The following is a 5,532-nucleotide window of genomic DNA, read 5'->3' as shown; positions in this document are numbered from 1 at the left end:
TTTGTGGGTGAACTGGGTACATGTTAATAGGTTTGTGTGTTGTGGACATTGTGCTGCATTAGTAAATGTGAAACCAAAGGTAAGATTTGGTGCTTGGAAATCTTCTGGGTCTTGAACTCAATTCCTTGGCACATTGCCTATCTGTCATTCTCTCTGGTCTGTTTTCTGTGAAACTGATGCTTTGTTGCAACAATAAATGTGTGGCTAGATATTGAAGCCATTAGGCTTTGCTGGCTAGTCTTACTTGGCTTGGTGCATAGAATATAATGTGTCTTTGACTCACCAGTCATCATTTTTACGATACCATGAAAAGAAACCCCCCTGAAAACTTTATTTAACCTAGACCCTAGAGTTATTGTTGAATGTCACTTCAGCCTTCCTATGATAGCATTTATAACAGTGGATTAATGTTCAAAGATTATTCATGACATACCACGATATGCCCTGCCATATGATTACATATCTAGAATATTTATAAGACTTAAATTCATTTGAAAGAGAGAAAACTTGAAGAAATCTTTTGACAGTGGCATAAAGTATTACCGCTAAGCTCTAGAAATAATATTCTCTGTCAAAAATATTAGATATAGTGAAGAAATCATGGGACACTTTTGCAATGAAGAAATTGAGAAAATGTCCATTTGAGGAATATTTTGTAAGGAGCTTGGCACTATTACTAAATTAGCAGATTAGTTTATACGGGGATGATCTAGTTGCCAATGCAGACCATGTAGCAGAAGCTTTGATCAATAAATTTTTAGCAGAAGAAAGAAAGAATTAGGCCTACCAAATTCCCTTCATCTGAGAAAATGGAGCTATTGAGGTACTTGACACAGCAGGGCTCCACTAAGTCAGTACATTATTATTAACATGTCCCTGGTGCCAAAAGTCCCTTAGCCTATATACTTAGCAAACTGCATAATAAGAAGAGGATGAACACTAAAACACTGAGATATAAAAAGCACAAATATGCAGTCCACAATGCACTAAATACACGGAAGTCATGCTCCATTATCTGAGAGAGAACTAAAGCAAATGTTCTGCTATCAGATCTCCAAATGTCAGTCTGATACTTAAAGTGTTAATAATTATTTTCAACACATCAATATTTGCGGGTCTAATGTACAATGCAGTGACATTCGGATTTCTAGGCCAAGTTTTTGAAGACAAACTTTCTTGTTTGTTTTTCTTTGCAGATGGAAGTTGGCTTAGATTTTTCCAATATGGATGGAAGAATCATTCATTCCTTGATGAGTAGCCAAGGAATAATGTAATATACACAACAGCTGCAAAGGCAGCTGCACTTGCTACCCACACAGATGGAATACAAGTGTTCCAGTGCAACTGAAAGATGACGCAGAATGAAAATGGGGACAAAAGAAAACCATGGAAGGGTCAAACACATAATTTGGTTTCTTTGTAGGATGTGAATGTACACATGCATCCCTAAGATTGCTATTGCATCAAATAGCTATGAGTCCAAGAAGAGAAGCCAAAAGTTGTACTGATGATTATTATAAGCTCATGTCTGTAGAAAAACAGGTTGTTTAATATATGAAAACTCTACACAAGATCCTAATGAATGGGTAAAATGGGTACTGTGTTATCCTCACAAACATTAATATCTAGCATATGTAATTGTTACTGCCCTTAATAACTCTGTGAAGAGAAAAGGTTCAGATGGGCTGGTCATTATTTTCACTTAGATGAAAATACCCTTTGTAGATTGAGGTTTCAGGATATGTGTGAGAGGGCTTCAACCTACAGGAATAGCTGAAATTGGACTACAAAAAAAAAAACGGTTTTCCCTCAAGGAATTAGATATACAGTACCATTATATATGGTACCTGCATTATATACAGTACCTGCATTCCTGTACCCGTGAAAATCTACGAAAGCAAATACCATTATATATGTATCTAGGTATTGTGTTTGGTGTTGTGTATGTTGAAGAGGGGACTTTATTGTGCTCATATATGCAAGGCAGAGAAACTAGGAGTTTAAGCAATGATTGTACTGCTTTTCTGGTAGAGAAACCTCACATATCAGTTTGCAAATAGTGATCCATAATATAGTACCATACCAAAGAATTGATGCTTTTGAACTATGGTGCTGGAGGAGACTCTTGAGAGTCCCATGGACTGCAAGAAGATCAAACCTATCCATTCCCATCCCTAAGTGCTCACTGGAAGGACAGATCCTGAAGATGAAACTCCAATACTCATGTGAAGAGAAGACTCCCTGGAAAAGACCCTGATCCTGGGAAAGATTGAGGGCACAAGGAGAAGGGTATGACAGAGGATGAGCTGGTTGGGCATTGTTCTCGAAGCTACCAACATGAGTCTGACCAAACTGCGAGAGGCAGTGGAAGACAGGAGTGCCTGGCGTGCTCTGGTCCATGGGGTCACGAAGAGTCGGACACAACTAAACGACTAAACAACAACAAAAAGCTTTCTAAGTGTGCAATGAATGATGGACTCTTAGAAATATAACTGTGTTTCAACTGGCCGTCAAATTAGACATGGAAACCTTCTTCTATATGAAATATTGGTAGTCATAAGTGCTAAGGGAACCTACTGTATTTATTACCTTTATATTTCATTTGTTTCTTTAAAATCAGCTAAACACAAACCATGCGATCAATAGCGATGTCCCAAAGGTTTGCAGTAACATTGTTTAGATTACAAATTTGCCTTGCTTGTCCTTTACAAACTACTTTCTGTCTCCAGCTGATAGATATTTTTCCATGCCATCAGAAGCAAATATCCTAGTACAGATACTCTTTATATTTTAGGGCTGATATTTCCGTTCCGTGTCATCACATTTATGTAATTTGTTTGTTCTTTTCTTAAATACGTATCCTGGTTTGCTGCCAAATGGTGCTCAAGACAGCAGCAATCAAATATAAAATTTTAAAAATGTAAGAGCGAGGGAAGCAAATCATCAATAACAACCAGTTAAAACCAGCTCCAACTTACAAATCAGCTTATGGGCCAAGGACCTGTCTAAATAAAAAACATTTTTGGCAGTCTGCAGAAGGTCATTCTAGACAGGACTAGATGTGTCTCTTTTGGCAAGAAGTTCTAGAATCTGGAAGCAGCCATTGAGAAAAATATTTTTCAGGTTTCTGCCAAATGTCATTCAGATGTCGGTGGGACAGAAAGAAGGGCCCCTGCTGAGGCTCTTAAAATTTATTCAGGCTTCTTTGGGAGAATACACTCTTTCAGATCCTGGTCCCAAGTTGTGTAGGACTTTGTAGATCCAAAGCAACATTGTGAATTGTGTCTGGAAACAGACCAGTCAAATGGGGTTTAATGAAAACCTATATAATTTACACTGAGCCCATTATACCTGGGCCTTAGCCAAGTATACCTGAAGGAGCGTCTCCACTCCCATCGTTCAGCCTGGACACTGAGGCCCTACTCTGGGGGTCTTCTGCTGGTTCCCTCACAACAAGAAGTGAAGTTACAGGGAACCAAGCAGAGGGCCTTCTCAGTAGTGGCACCCTCCCTGTGGAACACCCTACCTTCAGATGTCAAGGAAATAAACAACTATCTGACTTTTAGAAAACATATGAAGGCAACCCTGTATCAGGGAGTTATTAATGTTTGGTGTTTTAATATGTTTTGATATATGCTGTAAGCCACCCAGAGTAGCTGGGGGATTAATAATAATAAAAATAGTAATAATAATAATAATAATAATAATAATAATAATAATAATAATATAAAAAACCAATGCATAAAATGAAAGACAATTATCATTTGAAATTTTCACTTCTATGAATTTTGTAACACAGCTCTCTGACCAAACAGTATTTACAAAAATATACATTCAGAGAAACTGCATATTTTCACAGGAAATTCACTGCAAAAATGTGTGTATTAGGCAAAACTGCATACAAAAAAGGTGCACTAGGAGAAATTCATATTAAGATGCTGATGAATTTTCTTGAGGATTTTTTTTATTAAAAAAAATGCAGATTAATGTGGAAAAATGGAAAGATGCTTTTAAGATGTGTAAATTATATTTTCAGGCCATACCCAATGTCAATCTCCCTATATAAGCAGACAATAAAACATCAAACATATCAGCAATAAGATGGGATGTCATTTAATAGAACCATTTAAAGCAGTCTAAATTTAGGACTTCACAAGCAAAGGGCCTCAGAGCTTTTGCAAGACTTCCATTGTTGAAAGATCCCCCCAGGCCTATTTTACTAAAAGCTCAAGAAATACATCTTCATTTCTAGACTGTGTCTGGAAAATGAATAAAATGAAGCTTCTGTTTTGTTGTGCATGGTATTTGATTGCACCATTAGCATGTTCTTGCCCGCACAAGCAAACAAGAACCAGCACAGAAGGATTTGGAAGAGCCTGGTAAGCCCTTGTTATGTCTCTTTGAAGTTTGTCTAATAACAATGAAATCTCTTTAGACAAAGAGTTGTTTCAACTTCTTTATTAATTTTTTTAAAAAATATTTTTAAACTTTGAAATAAAATAACAGGTAACAAGAGTGTCTTTTACAATCAAGAAACCTTATGTAACACAGTAATGTCTCACAGGAGAACAGTCTGTGTACTAACAAGAGTCACATATTATGCAAGTACATCATGCCATAACGAATTCTGAGAGGTAGGAAGTCTCACCTTTCCATCTCTCAAACTGACAACTAATATATAAGTATCTTTATTTCTTTTTTGTAAAATTCTCTTTCTTGAGAGACTGCTGCATCATTGTGCTCAAACCAAGATGGAAACTTTCACGGAAATGTGATATTCCTACTTATAACTCGCCCATTATCAGTATTAACGTGCTCCTATGAAGTGTACAATCTGCTCCTAAGAATTGCATTGCATGTCTATGTTGATTGAAGTTTATTGCCTACATTATTGTTAGCAATGTAGAATACATTCCCAGCTCCTTAGCCCTCTGCTTGGCATCAGCGTTATTGCTTCATCTTGTTCAAGTACTGCTGGTGATTGTCTGTAACGAAAAGCTCATCTAGGTCCGTTTGATCACAAGGCCCAGGAAGGTTAGTGCGGATACCATATGACAAAAGCAATCTAACATGTATCGTCTTTGAAGCCCTGGGCATGGTAGATCGATATGCCATTAAGATCTTTGATAATTCTTTCCCCCCCTAGTTCCTCTCTTCACAGTGTGCTGCTTGCAGAGTTTTCTTCAAACAGCAATGAAAATATTTGATCTCCCCACTACTTTTGGATAATATGGGGAAGCACAGATATGTTTACTACCACAAGACTTGAAAAGCTGTTCAGTGAGACAGGCAACAAACTGTTTAGCATTGTCAGTGCCAACATCAAGAGGACATCCAAAACTGGCAAAACAAAATCTGCAGTATACTGCTGATAGTATCTGAAGAACTATTTCTTTAGCAGTTCCATTGCTTCTGGGTAAGAAGAGTAATAATGAGTGACTGTAAGCACATCTGCTTGATGTGTAGATCCCAGAATGTTGATGCCTTGCTTGTTCCAAGGAAGAATTTTAACTGAATTGGTGATCATGTAAA

This window comes from Podarcis erhardii (assembly GCF_964252035.2).
Source record: "Podarcis erhardii genome assembly, chromosome: 4".
Taxonomy (NCBI): Eukaryota; Metazoa; Chordata; class Lepidosauria; order Squamata; family Lacertidae; genus Podarcis; species Podarcis erhardii.
Note: the sequence above shows the minus strand (reverse complement) of the source record.